This window comes from Ranitomeya variabilis, chromosome 6 (genome assembly GCF_051348905.1).
Source record: "Ranitomeya variabilis isolate aRanVar5 chromosome 6, aRanVar5.hap1, whole genome shotgun sequence".
NCBI classification, from domain to species: Eukaryota; Metazoa; Chordata; class Amphibia; order Anura; family Dendrobatidae; genus Ranitomeya; species Ranitomeya variabilis.
The window spans coordinates 366512485-366526244 of record NC_135237.1 but is presented as its reverse complement, the minus strand read 5'-3'; the positions used below and the strand labels follow the sequence as shown (position 1 = coordinate 366526244).

Below are 13760 nucleotides of genomic sequence, written 5' to 3'. Positions count from 1 at the left end.
TTTTAACTTTTTTTAAATACCTATGCACCAACATTTAAAAGTCAGTGTTCCACACAAGAGGGAGACAACGTTTTCCAAAAGAAATCATGCTGTCACAAATGTGGTATGTATGGCAGAACTACTCATGGGCTACTTAAATGAAAGCACTAAGTACTGATAGCAAGGGGCCTAACTTTGTAGCTGGTCTATTTGCAACACTGTAACAAAGGCCAAATACATGTCCACATCTTCACACGCCGGTTGCAACCAGTAAAGAGAGATTGATTGATTGATAGATTTCAGATTGAACGCAATACAATGCTTGACATGCCTAGAGGCAAACAATGCGCACAGAAAATGTTGCAATTGGTCAAGTTAAATCAAGCAAAATGCATTTGGCATCTGAAATGTGCAACTTTGACCCTGAAAAGAATTCACATAATGGGTTATAGCACAACTTGTGCTGATTTCAATTCAATCTGCATTTGGAAGCCGGATCAGAGAAGGAGTGCACTGTTCCCGGAGATACCGCAATAACCGCTCAATGCATGGAGTGGACAGAGCAAGCTCTTTTTCCATCTCCCTGTTCTAAAAATCCATTTAATATAAGGTCCCCAAATAGGAGACGTATCAGATATTAAACTGATAAGAACAGGTGCTACACTTGATCTTGAGTGGCGGCGACGACGACGACGATTTTAGCCGAAAGGCCGAGCAGCAATAACCAGATATGGTTTAGCACTTTCACCACACCAAGGCCTAACGCTGCTCCTTGATCCTAGCCAAAAGGCCGAGAGGCAATAACCAGAAAGCGTTTTGCCCTTGTGCCGCACCAAGGCCTAACACTGGTACCCTTTGGGGAGATGGAGCAAAAGATTGCCCTGAGGAGGACATTTTAGAATACCGGACGCCTTCACAATGACAGTTCTGCTGTTTGTTCAAGCTGTGAGCCACTTGTTTTTAATCTGCATAACCCCACCTATTGTAACCCTCCCCCTTTGTTCCAATGTGCACTACTCAGTGCCAGGAGGAGGTGTGCGAGAGGGAAAATCAAAAAACAAACAAGCGAGCAGCTGTCTTCCCTGAGGCGGGGTATAGACCCTGCTGCCTACATATCACCATGCTGCCCACCGCTGGTCCAGCAGCAGACTGAAGAGGACTGCCACCGCACTGCCTTTTATAGGCCAAGGGCCCATTGTGACACATGAGTGTTCCAGCCCATTGTGACACGTGAGGGTTCCAGACCATGGCCAAGGGCCTATTGTGACATGTGAGGGTTCCGCGCGCAGATTCTATCTAATGCAGGCAGCGCACCTGGTTGCTAGAAAGCATTAGAATACTCACACAGGTGTAGATAGGCAGCATATTCATGATCAGCACAGACACAATTTTAACTTTTTTTAAATACCTATGCACCAACATTTAAAAGTCAGTGTTCCACAAGAGGGAGACAACGTTTTCCAAAAGAAATCATGCTGTCACAAATGTGGTATGTATGGCAGAACTACTCATGGGTTACTTAAATGAAAGCACTAAGTACTGATAGCAAGGGGCCTAACTTTGTAGCTGGTCTATTTGCAACACTGTAACAAAGGCCAAATACATGTCCACATCTTCACACGCCGGTTGCAACCAGTAAAGAGAGATTGATTGATTGATAGATTTCAGATTGAACGCAATACAATGCTTGACATGCCTAGAGGCAAACAATGCGCACAGAAAATGTTGCAATTGGTCAAGTTAAATCAAGCAAAATGCATTTGGCATCTGAAATGTGCAACTTTGACCCTGAAAAGAATTCACATAATGGGTTATAGCACAACTTGTGCTGATTTCAATTCAATCTGCATTTGGAAGCCGGATCAGAGAAGGAGTGCACTGTTCCCGGAGATACCGCAATAACCGCTCAATGCGTGGAGTGGACAGAGCAAGCTCTTTTTCCATCTCCCTGTTCTAAAAATCCATTTAATATAAGGTCCCCAAATAGGAGACGTATCAGATATTAAACTGATAAGAACAGGTGCTACACTTGATCTTGAGTGGCGGCGACGACGATTTCAGCCGGAAGGCCGAGCAGCAATAACCAGATATGGTTTAGCACTTTCACCACACCAAGGCCTAACGCTGCTCCTTGATCCTAGCCAAAAGGCCAAGAGGCAATAACCAGAAAGCGTTTTGCCCTTGTGCCGCACCAAGGCCTAACACTGGTACCCTTTGGGGAGATGGAGCAAAAGATTGCCCTGAGGAGGACATTTTAGAATACCGGACGCCTTCACAATGACAGTTCTGCTGTTTGTTCAAGCTGTGAGCCACTTGTTTTTAATCTGCATAACCCCACCTATTGTAACCCTCCCCCTTTGTTCCAATGTGCACTACTCAGTGCCAGGAGGAGGTGTGCGAGAGGGAAAATCAAAAAACAAACAAGCGAGCAGCTGTCTTCCCTGAGGCGGGGTATAGACCCTGCTGCCTACATATCACCATGCTGCCCACCGCTGGTCCAGCAGCAGACTGAAGAGGACTGCCACCGCACTGCCTTTTATAGGCCAAGGGCCCATTGTGACACATGAGTGTTCCAGCCCATTGTGACACGTGAGGGTTCCAGACCATGGCCAAGGGCCCATTGTGACATGTGAGGGTTCCGCGCGCAGATTCTTTCTAATGCCGGCAGCGCACCTGGTTGCTAGAAAGCATTAGAATACTCACACAGGTGTAGATAGGCAGCATATTCATGATCAGCACAGACACAATTTTAACTTTTTTTAAATACCTATGCACCAACATTTAAAAGTCAGTGTTCCACACAAGAGGGAGACAACGTTTTCCAAAAGAAATCATGCTGTCACAAATGTGGTATGTATGGCAGAACTACTCATGGGCTACTTAAATGAAAGCACTAAGTACTGATAGCAAGGGGCCTAACTTTGTAGCTGGTCTATTTGCAACACTGTAACAAAGGCCAAATACATGTCCACATCTTCACACGCCGGTTGCAACCAGTAAAGAGAGATTGATTGATTGATAGATTTCAGATTGAACGCAATACAATGCTTGACATGCCTAGAGGCAAACAATGCGCACAGAAAATGTTGCAATTGGTCAAGTTAAATCAAGCAAAATGCATTTGGCATCTGAAATGTGCAACTTTGACCCTGAAAAGAATTCACATAATGGGTTATAGCACAACTTGTGCTGATTTCAATTCAATCTGCATTTGGAAGCCGGATCAGAGAAGGAGTGCACTGTTCCCGGAGATACCGCAATAACCGCTCAATGCGTGGAGTGGACAGAGCAAGCTCTTTTTCCATCTCCCTGTTCTAAAAATCCATTTAATATAAGGTCCCCAAATAGGAGACGTATCAGATATTAAACTGATAAGAACAGGTGCTACACTTGATCTTGAGTGGCGGCGACGACAACGACGACGATTTCAGCCGAAAGACCGAGCAGCAATAACCAGATATGGTTTAGCACTTTCACCACACCAAGGCCTAACGCTGCTCCTTGATCCTAGCCAAAAGGCCAAGAGGCAATAACCAGAAAGCGTTTTGCCCTTGTGCCGCACCAAGGCCTAACACTGGTACCCTTTGGGGAGATGGAGCAAAAGATTGCCCTGAGGAGGACATTTTAGAATACCGGACGCCTTCACAATGACAGTTCTGCTGTTTGTTCAAGCTGTGAGCCACTTGTTTTTAATCTGCATAACCCCACCTATTGTAACCCTCCCCCTTTGTTCCAATGTGCACTACTCAGTGCCAGGAGGTGGTGTGCGAGAGGGAAAATCAAAAAACAAACAAGCGAGCAGCTGTCTTCCCTGAGGCGGGGTATAGACCCTGCTGCCTACATATCACCATGCTGCCCACCGCTGGTCCAGCAGCAGACTGAAGAGGACTGCCACCGCACTGCCTTTTATAGGCCAAGGGCCCATTGTGACACATGAGTGTTCCAGCCCATTGTGACACGTGAGGGTTCCAGACCATGGCCAAGGGCCCATTGTGACATGTGAGGGTTCCGCGCGCAGATTCTATCTAATGCAGGCAGCGCACCTGGTTGCTAGAAAGCATTAGAATACTCACACAGGTGTAGATAGGCAGCATATTCATGATCAGCACAGACACAATTTTAACTTTTTTTAAATACCTATGCACCAACATTTAAAAGTCAGTGTTCCACAAGAGGGAGACAACGTTTCCCAAAAGAAATCATGCTGTCACAAATGTGGTATGTATGGCAGAACTACTCATGGGCTACTTAAATGAAAGCACTAAGTACTGATAGCAAGGGGCCTAACTTTGTAGCTGGTCTATTTGCAACACTGTAACAAAGGCCAAATACATGTCCACATCTTCACACGCCGGTTGCAACCAGTAAAGAGAGATTGATTGATTGATAGATTTCAGATTGAACGCAATACAATGCTTGACATGCCTAGAGGCAAACAATGCGCACAGAAAATGTTGCAATTGGTCAAGTTAAATCAAGCAAAATGCATTTGGCATCTGAAATGTGCAACTTTGACCCTGAAAAGAATTCACATAATGGGTTATAGCACAACTTGTGCTGATTTCAATTCAATCTGCATTTGGAAGCCGGATCAGAGAAGGAGTGCACTGTTCCCGGAGATACCGCAATAACCGCTCAATGCGTGGAGTGGACAGAGCAAGCTCTTTTTCCATCTCCCTGTTCTAAAAATCCATTTAATATAAGGTCCCCAAATAGGAGACGTATCAGATATTAAACTGATAAGAACAGGTGCTACACTTGATCTTGAGTGGCGGTGACGACGATTTCAGCCGGAAGGCCGAGCAGCAATAACCAGATATGGTTTAGCACTTTCACCACACCAAGGCCTAACGCTGCTCCTTGATCCTAGCCAAAAGGCCGAGAGGCAATAACCAGAAAGCGTTTTGCCCTTGTGCCGCACCAAGGCCTAACACTGGTACCCTTTGGGGAGATGGAGCAAAAGATTGCCCTGAGGAGGACATTTTAGAATACCGGACGCCTTCACAATGACAGTTCTGCTGTTTGTTCAAGCTGTGAGCCACTTGTTTTTAATCTGCATAACCCCACCTATTGTAACCCTCCCCCTTTGTTCCAATGTGCACTACTCAGTGCCAGGAGGAGGTGTGCGAGAGGGAAAATCAAAAAACAAACAAGCGAGCAGCTGTCTTCCCTGAGGCGGGGTATAGACCCTGCTGCCTACATATCACCATGCTGCCCACCGCTGGTCCAGCAGCAGACTGAAGAGGACTGCCACCGCACTGCCTTTTATAGGCCAAGGGCCCATTGTGACACATGAGTGTTCCAGCCCATTGTGACACGTGAGGGTTCCAGACCATGGCCAAGGGCCCATTGTGACATGTGAGGGTTCCGCGCGCAGATTCTTTCTAATGCCGGCAGCGCACCTGGTTGCTAGAAAGCATTAGAATACTCACACAGGTGTAGATAGGCAGCATATTCATGATCAGCACAGACACAATTTTAACTTTTTTTAAATACCTATGCACCAACATTTAAAAGTCAGTGTTCCACACAAGAGGGAGACAACGTTTTCCAAAAGAAATCATGCTGTCACAAATGTGGTATGTATGGCAGAACTACTCATGGGCTACTTAAATGAAAGCACTAAGTACTGATAGCAAGGGGCCTAACTTTGTAGCTGGTCTATTTGCAACACTGTAACAAAGGCCAAATACATGTCCACATCTTCACACGCCGGTTGCAACCAGTAAAGAGAGATTGATTGATTGATAGATTTCAGATTGAACGCAATACAATGCTTGACATGCCTAGAGGCAAACAATGCGCACAGAAAATGTTGCAATTGGTCAAGTTAAATCAAGCAAAATGCATTTGGCATCTGAAATGTGCAACTTTGACCCTGAAAAGAATTCACATAATGGGTTATAGCACAACTTGTGCTGATTTCAATTCAATCTGCATTTGGAAGCCGGATCAGAGAAGGAGTGCACTGTTCCCGGAGATACCGCAATAACCGCTCAATGCATGGAGTGGACAGAGCAAGCTCTTTTTCCATCTCCCTGTTCTAAAAATCCATTTAATATAAGGTCCCCAAATAGGAGACGTATCAGATATTAAACTGATAAGAACAGGTGCTACACTTGATCTTGAGTGGCGGCGACGACGACGACGATTTCAGCCGAAAGGCCGAGCAGCAATAACCAGATATGGTTTAGCACTTTCACCACACCAAGGCCTAACGCTGCTCCTTGATCCTAGCCAAAAGGCCGAGAGGCAATAACCAGAAAGCGTTTTGCCCTTGTGCCGCACCAAGGCCTAACACTGGTACCCTTTGGGGAGATGGAGCAAAAGATTGCCCTGAGGAGGACATTTTAGAATACCGGACGCCTTCACAATGACAGTTCTGCTGTTTGTTCAAGCTGTGAGCCACTTGTTTTTAATCTGCATAACCCCACCTATTGTAACCCTCCCCCTTTGTTCCAATGTGCACTACTCAGTGCCAGGAGGAGGTGTGCGAGAGGGAAAATCAAAAAACAAACAAGCGAGCAGCTGTCTTCCCTGAGGCGGGGTATAGACCCTGCTGCCTACATATCACCATGCTGCCCACCGCTGGTCCAGCAGCAGACTGAAGAGGACTGCCACCGCACTGCCTTTTATAGGCCAAGGGCCCATTGTGACACATGAGTGTTCCAGCCCATTGTGACACGTGAGGGTTCCAGACCATGGCCAAGGGCCTATTGTGACATGTGAGGGTTCCGCGCGCAGATTCTATCTAATGCAGGCAGCGCACCTGGTTGCTAGAAAGCATTAGAATACTCACACAGGTGTAGATAGGCAGCATATTCATGATCAGCACAGACACAATTTTAACTTTTTTTAAATACCTATGCACCAACATTTAAAAGTCAGTGTTCCACAAGAGGGAGACAACGTTTTCCAAAAGAAATCATGCTGTCACAAATGTGGTATGTATGGCAGAACTACTCATGGGTTACTTAAATGAAAGCACTAAGTACTGATAGCAAGGGGCCTAACTTTGTAGCTGGTCTATTTGCAACACTGTAACAAAGGCCAAATACATGTCCACATCTTCACACGCCGGTTGCAACCAGTAAAGAGAGATTGATTGATTGATAGATTTCAGATTGAACGCAATACAATGCTTGACATGCCTAGAGGCAAACAATGCGCACAGAAAATGTTGCAATTGGTCAAGTTAAATCAAGCAAAATGCATTTGGCATCTGAAATGTGCAACTTTGACCCTGAAAAGAATTCACATAATGGGTTATAGCACAACTTGTGCTGATTTCAATTCAATCTGCATTTGGAAGCCGGATCAGAGAAGGAGTGCACTGTTCCCGGAGATACCGCAATAACCGCTCAATGCGTGGAGTGGACAGAGCAAGCTCTTTTTCCATCTCCCTGTTCTAAAAATCCATTTAATATAAGGTCCCCAAATAGGAGACGTATCAGATATTAAACTGATAAGAACAGGTGCTACACTTGATCTTGAGTGGCGGCGACGACGATTTCAGCCGGAAGGCCGAGCAGCAATAACCAGATATGGTTTAGCACTTTCACCACACCAAGGCCTAACGCTGCTCCTTGATCCTAGCCAAAAGGCCAAGAGGCAATAACCAGAAAGCGTTTTGCCCTTGTGCCGCACCAAGGCCTAACACTGGTACCCTTTGGGGAGATGGAGCAAAAGATTGCCCTGAGGAGGACATTTTAGAATACCGGACGCCTTCACAATGACAGTTCTGCTGTTTGTTCAAGCTGTGAGCCACTTGTTTTTAATCTGCATAACCCCACCTATTGTAACCCTCCCCCTTTGTTCCAATGTGCACTACTCAGTGCCAGGAGGAGGTGTGCGAGAGGGAAAATCAAAAAACAAACAAGCGAGCAGCTGTCTTCCCTGAGGCGGGGTATAGACCCTGCTGCCTACATATCACCATGCTGCCCACCGCTGGTCCAGCAGCAGACTGAAGAGGACTGCCACCGCACTGCCTTTTATAGGCCAAGGGCCCATTGTGACACATGAGTGTTCCAGCCCATTGTGACACGTGAGGGTTCCAGACCATGGCCAAGGGCCCATTGTGACATGTGAGGGTTCCGCGCGCAGATTCTTTCTAATGCCGGCAGCGCACCTGGTTGCTAGAAAGCATTAGAATACTCACACAGGTGTAGATAGGCAGCATATTCATGATCAGCACAGACACAATTTTAACTTTTTTTAAATACCTATGCACCAACATTTAAAAGTCAGTGTTCCACACAAGAGGGAGACAACGTTTTCCAAAAGAAATCATGCTGTCACAAATGTGGTATGTATGGCAGAACTACTCATGGGCTACTTAAATGAAAGCACTAAGTACTGATAGCAAGGGGCCTAACTTTGTAGCTGGTCTATTTGCAACACTGTAACAAAGGCCAAATACATGTCCACATCTTCACACGCCGGTTGCAACCAGTAAAGAGAGATTGATTGATTGATAGATTTCAGATTGAACGCAATACAATGCTTGACATGCCTAGAGGCAAACAATGCGCACAGAAAATGTTGCAATTGGTCAAGTTAAATCAAGCAAAATGCATTTGGCATCTGAAATGTGCAACTTTGACCCTGAAAAGAATTCACATAATGGGTTATAGCACAACTTGTGCTGATTTCAATTCAATCTGCATTTGGAAGCCGGATCAGAGAAGGAGTGCACTGTTCCCGGAGATACCGCAATAACCGCTCAATGCGTGGAGTGGACAGAGCAAGCTCTTTTTCCATCTCCCTGTTCTAAAAATCCATTTAATATAAGGTCCCCAAATAGGAGACGTATCAGATATTAAACTGATAAGAACAGGTGCTACACTTGATCTTGAGTGGCGGCGACGACAACGACGACGATTTCAGCCGAAAGACCGAGCAGCAATAACCAGATATGGTTTAGCACTTTCACCACACCAAGGCCTAACGCTGCTCCTTGATCCTAGCCAAAAGGCCAAGAGGCAATAACCAGAAAGCGTTTTGCCCTTGTGCCGCACCAAGGCCTAACACTGGTACCCTTTGGGGAGATGGAGCAAAAGATTGCCCTGAGGAGGACATTTTAGAATACCGGACGCCTTCACAATGACAGTTCTGCTGTTTGTTCAAGCTGTGAGCCACTTGTTTTTAATCTGCATAACCCCACCTATTGTAACCCTCCCCCTTTGTTCCAATGTGCACTACTCAGTGCCAGGAGGTGGTGTGCGAGAGGGAAAATCAAAAAACAAACAAGCGAGCAGCTGTCTTCCCTGAGGCGGGGTATAGACCCTGCTGCCTACATATCACCATGCTGCCCACCGCTGGTCCAGCAGCAGACTGAAGAGGACTGCCACCGCACTGCCTTTTATAGGCCAAGGGCCCATTGTGACACATGAGTGTTCCAGCCCATTGTGACACGTGAGGGTTCCAGACCATGGCCAAGGGCCCATTGTGACATGTGAGGGTTCCGCGCGCAGATTCTATCTAATGCAGGCAGCGCACCTGGTTGCTAGAAAGCATTAGAATACTCACACAGGTGTAGATAGGCAGCATATTCATGATCAGCACAGACACAATTTTAACTTTTTTTAAATACCTATGCACCAACATTTAAAAGTCAGTGTTCCACAAGAGGGAGACAACGTTTCCCAAAAGAAATCATGCTGTCACAAATGTGGTATGTATGGCAGAACTACTCATGGGCTACTTAAATGAAAGCACTAAGTACTGATAGCAAGGGGCCTAACTTTGTAGCTGGTCTATTTGCAACACTGTAACAAAGGCCAAATACATGTCCACATCTTCACACGCCGGTTGCAACCAGTAAAGAGAGATTGATTGATTGATAGATTTCAGATTGAACGCAATACAATGCTTGACATGCCTAGAGGCAAACAATGCGCACAGAAAATGTTGCAATTGGTCAAGTTAAATCAAGCAAAATGCATTTGGCATCTGAAATGTGCAACTTTGACCCTGAAAAGAATTCACATAATGGGTTATAGCACAACTTGTGCTGATTTCAATTCAATCTGCATTTGGAAGCCGGATCAGAGAAGGAGTGCACTGTTCCCGGAGATACCGCAATAACCGCTCAATGCGTGGAGTGGACAGAGCAAGCTCTTTTTCCATCTCCCTGTTCTAAAAATCCATTTAATATAAGGTCCCCAAATAGGAGACGTATCAGATATTAAACTGATAAGAACAGGTGCTACACTTGATCTTGAGTGGCGGTGACGACGATTTCAGCCGGAAGGCCGAGCAGCAATAACCAGATATGGTTTAGCACTTTCACCACACCAAGGCCTAACGCTGCTCCTTGATCCTAGCCAAAAGGCCGAGAGGCAATAACCAGAAAGCGTTTTGCCCTTGTGCCGCACCAAGGCCTAACACTGGTACCCTTTGGGGAGATGGAGCAAAAGATTGCCCTGAGGAGGACATTTTAGAATACCGGACGCCTTCACAATGACAGTTCTGCTGTTTGTTCAAGCTGTGAGCCACTTGTTTTTAATCTGCATAACCCCACCTATTGTAACCCTCCCCCTTTGTTCCAATGTGCACTACTCAGTGCCAGGAGGAGGTGTGCGAGAGGGAAAATCAAAAAACAAACAAGCGAGCAGCTGTCTTCCCTGAGGCGGGGTATAGACCCTGCTGCCTACATATCACCATGCTGCCCACCGCTGGTCCAGCAGCAGACTGAAGAGGACTGCCACCGCACTGCCTTTTATAGGCCAAGGGCCCATTGTGACACATGAGTGTTCCAGCCCATTGTGACACGTGAGGGTTCCAGACCATGGCCAAGGGCCCATTGTGACATGTGAGGGTTCCGCGCGCAGATTCTTTCTAATGCCGGCAGCGCACCTGGTTGCTAGAAAGCATTAGAATACTCACACAGGTGTAGATAGGCAGCATATTCATGATCAGCACAGACACAATTTTAACTTTTTTTAAATACCTATGCACCAACATTTAAAAGTCAGTGTTCCACACAAGAGGGAGACAACGTTTTCCAAAAGAAATCATGCTGTCACAAATGTGGTATGTATGGCAGAACTACTCATGGGCTACTTAAATGAAAGCACTAAGTACTGATAGCAAGGGGCCTAACTTTGTAGCTGGTCTATTTGCAACACTGTAACAAAGGCCAAATACATGTCCACATCTTCACACGCCGGTTGCAACCAGTAAAGAGAGATTGATTGATTGATAGATTTCAGATTGAACGCAATACAATGCTTGACATGCCTAGAGGCAAACAATGCGCACAGAAAATGTTGCAATTGGTCAAGTTAAATCAAGCAAAATGCATTTGGCATCTGAAATGTGCAACTTTGACCCTGAAAAGAATTCACATAATGGGTTATAGCACAACTTGTGCTGATTTCAATTCAATCTGCATTTGGAAGCCGGATCAGAGAAGGAGTGCACTGTTCCCGGAGATACCGCAATAACCGCTCAATGCATGGAGTGGACAGAGCAAGCTCTTTTTCCATCTCCCTGTTCTAAAAATCCATTTAATATAAGGTCCCCAAATAGGAGACGTATCAGATATTAAACTGATAAGAACAGGTGCTACACTTGATCTTGAGTGGCGGCGACGACGACGACGATTTTAGCCGAAAGGCCGAGCAGCAATAACCAGATATGGTTTAGCACTTTCACCACACCAAGGCCTAACGCTGCTCCTTGATCCTAGCCAAAAGGCCGAGAGGCAATAACCAGAAAGCGTTTTGCCCTTGTGCCGCACCAAGGCCTAACACTGGTACCCTTTGGGGAGATGGAGCAAAAGATTGCCCTGAGGAGGACATTTTAGAATACCGGACGCCTTCACAATGACAGTTCTGCTGTTTGTTCAAGCTGTGAGCCACTTGTTTTTAATCTGCATAACCCCACCTATTGTAACCCTCCCCCTTTGTTCCAATGTGCACTACTCAGTGCCAGGAGGAGGTGTGCGAGAGGGAAAATCAAAAAACAAACAAGCGAGCAGCTGTCTTCCCTGAGGCGGGGTATAGACCCTGCTGCCTACATATCACCATGCTGCCCACCGCTGGTCCAGCAGCAGACTGAAGAGGACTGCCACCGCACTGCCTTTTATAGGCCAAGGGCCCATTGTGACACATGAGTGTTCCAGCCCATTGTGACACGTGAGGGTTCCAGACCATGGCCAAGGGCCTATTGTGACATGTGAGGGTTCCGCGCGCAGATTCTATCTAATGCAGGCAGCGCACCTGGTTGCTAGAAAGCATTAGAATACTCACACAGGTGTAGATAGGCAGCATATTCATGATCAGCACAGACACAATTTTAACTTTTTTTAAATACCTATGCACCAACATTTAAAAGTCAGTGTTCCACAAGAGGGAGACAACGTTTTCCAAAAGAAATCATGCTGTCACAAATGTGGTATGTATGGCAGAACTACTCATGGGTTACTTAAATGAAAGCACTAAGTACTGATAGCAAGGGGCCTAACTTTGTAGCTGGTCTATTTGCAACACTGTAACAAAGGCCAAATACATGTCCACATCTTCACACGCCGGTTGCAACCAGTAAAGAGAGATTGATTGATTGATAGATTTCAGATTGAACGCAATACAATGCTTGACATGCCTAGAGGCAAACAATGCGCACAGAAAATGTTGCAATTGGTCAAGTTAAATCAAGCAAAATGCATTTGGCATCTGAAATGTGCAACTTTGACCCTGAAAAGAATTCACATAATGGGTTATAGCACAACTTGTGCTGATTTCAATTCAATCTGCATTTGGAAGCCGGATCAGAGAAGGAGTGCACTGTTCCCGGAGATACCGCAATAACCGCTCAATGCGTGGAGTGGACAGAGCAAGCTCTTTTTCCATCTCCCTGTTCTAAAAATCCATTTAATATAAGGTCCCCAAATAGGAGACGTATCAGATATTAAACTGATAAGAACAGGTGCTACACTTGATCTTGAGTGGCGGCGACGACGATTTCAGCCGGAAGGCCGAGCAGCAATAACCAGATATGGTTTAGCACTTTCACCACACCAAGGCCTAACGCTGCTCCTTGATCCTAGCCAAAAGGCCAAGAGGCAATAACCAGAAAGCGTTTTGCCCTTGTGCCGCACCAAGGCCTAACACTGGTACCCTTTGGGGAGATGGAGCAAAAGATTGCCCTGAGGAGGACATTTTAGAATACCGGACGCCTTCACAATGACAGTTCTGCTGTTTGTTCAAGCTGTGAGCCACTTGTTTTTAATCTGCATAACCCCACCTATTGTAACCCTCCCCCTTTGTTCCAATGTGCACTACTCAGTGCCAGGAGGAGGTGTGCGAGAGGGAAAATCAAAAAACAAACAAGCGAGCAGCTGTCTTCCCTGAGGCGGGGTATAGACCCTGCTGCCTACATATCACCATGCTGCCCACCGCTGGTCCAGCAGCAGACTGAAGAGGACTGCCACCGCACTGCCTTTTATAGGCCAAGGGCCCATTGTGACACATGAGTGTTCCAGCCCATTGTGACACGTGAGGGTTCCAGACCATGGCCAAGGGCCCATTGTGACATGTGAGGGTTCCGCGCGCAGATTCTTTCTAATGCCGGCAGCGCACCTGGTTGCTAGAAAGCATTAGAATACTCACACAGGTGTAGATAGGCAGCATATTCATGATCAGCACAGACACAATTTTAACTTTTTTTAAATACCTATGCACCAACATTTAAAAGTCAGTGTTCCACACAAGAGGGAGACAACGTTTTCCAAAAGAAATCATGCTGTCACAAATGTGGTACGTATGGCAGAACTACTC

The 13760-nt window shown here is 46.0% G+C and overlaps 10 non-coding genes across 10 annotated transcripts; all 10 read right to left on the bottom strand.

Annotated features, from left to right (window-relative positions):
• Window positions 1–482: 482 nt before the first annotated feature.
• On the bottom strand, window positions 483–676 carry LOC143783600 (U2 spliceosomal RNA). The gene has a single exon (XR_013217304.1). It is a non-coding gene; the product is annotated as a U2 spliceosomal RNA (small nuclear RNA).
• A 1171-nt stretch (window positions 677–1847) lies between these two features.
• Window positions 1848–2035, bottom strand: LOC143783544 (U2 spliceosomal RNA). The gene has a single exon (XR_013217248.1). It is a non-coding gene; the product is annotated as a U2 spliceosomal RNA (small nuclear RNA).
• A 1173-nt stretch (window positions 2036–3208) lies between these two features.
• On the bottom strand, window positions 3209–3405 carry LOC143783574 (U2 spliceosomal RNA). Its single transcript, XR_013217278.1, has one exon. It is a non-coding gene; the product is annotated as a U2 spliceosomal RNA (small nuclear RNA).
• Window positions 3406–4576: 1171 nt separating this feature from the next.
• Window positions 4577–4764, bottom strand: LOC143783536 (U2 spliceosomal RNA). The gene has a single exon (XR_013217241.1). It is a non-coding gene; the product is annotated as a U2 spliceosomal RNA (small nuclear RNA).
• Window positions 4765–5937: 1173 nt separating this feature from the next.
• LOC143783599 (U2 spliceosomal RNA) lies at window positions 5938–6131 on the bottom strand. Its single transcript, XR_013217303.1, has one exon. It is a non-coding gene; the product is annotated as a U2 spliceosomal RNA (small nuclear RNA).
• A 1171-nt stretch (window positions 6132–7302) lies between these two features.
• On the bottom strand, window positions 7303–7490 carry LOC143783542 (U2 spliceosomal RNA). Its single transcript, XR_013217247.1, has one exon. It is a non-coding gene; the product is annotated as a U2 spliceosomal RNA (small nuclear RNA).
• A 1173-nt stretch (window positions 7491–8663) lies between these two features.
• On the bottom strand, window positions 8664–8860 carry LOC143783572 (U2 spliceosomal RNA). The gene has a single exon (XR_013217276.1). It is a non-coding gene; the product is annotated as a U2 spliceosomal RNA (small nuclear RNA).
• A 1171-nt stretch (window positions 8861–10031) lies between these two features.
• Window positions 10032–10219, bottom strand: LOC143783535 (U2 spliceosomal RNA). Its single transcript, XR_013217240.1, has one exon. It is a non-coding gene; the product is annotated as a U2 spliceosomal RNA (small nuclear RNA).
• Window positions 10220–11392: 1173 nt separating this feature from the next.
• LOC143783598 (U2 spliceosomal RNA) lies at window positions 11393–11586 on the bottom strand. The gene has a single exon (XR_013217302.1). It is a non-coding gene; the product is annotated as a U2 spliceosomal RNA (small nuclear RNA).
• Window positions 11587–12757: 1171 nt separating this feature from the next.
• Window positions 12758–12945, bottom strand: LOC143783541 (U2 spliceosomal RNA). The gene has a single exon (XR_013217246.1). It is a non-coding gene; the product is annotated as a U2 spliceosomal RNA (small nuclear RNA).
• Window positions 12946–13760: the final 815 nt, after the last annotated feature.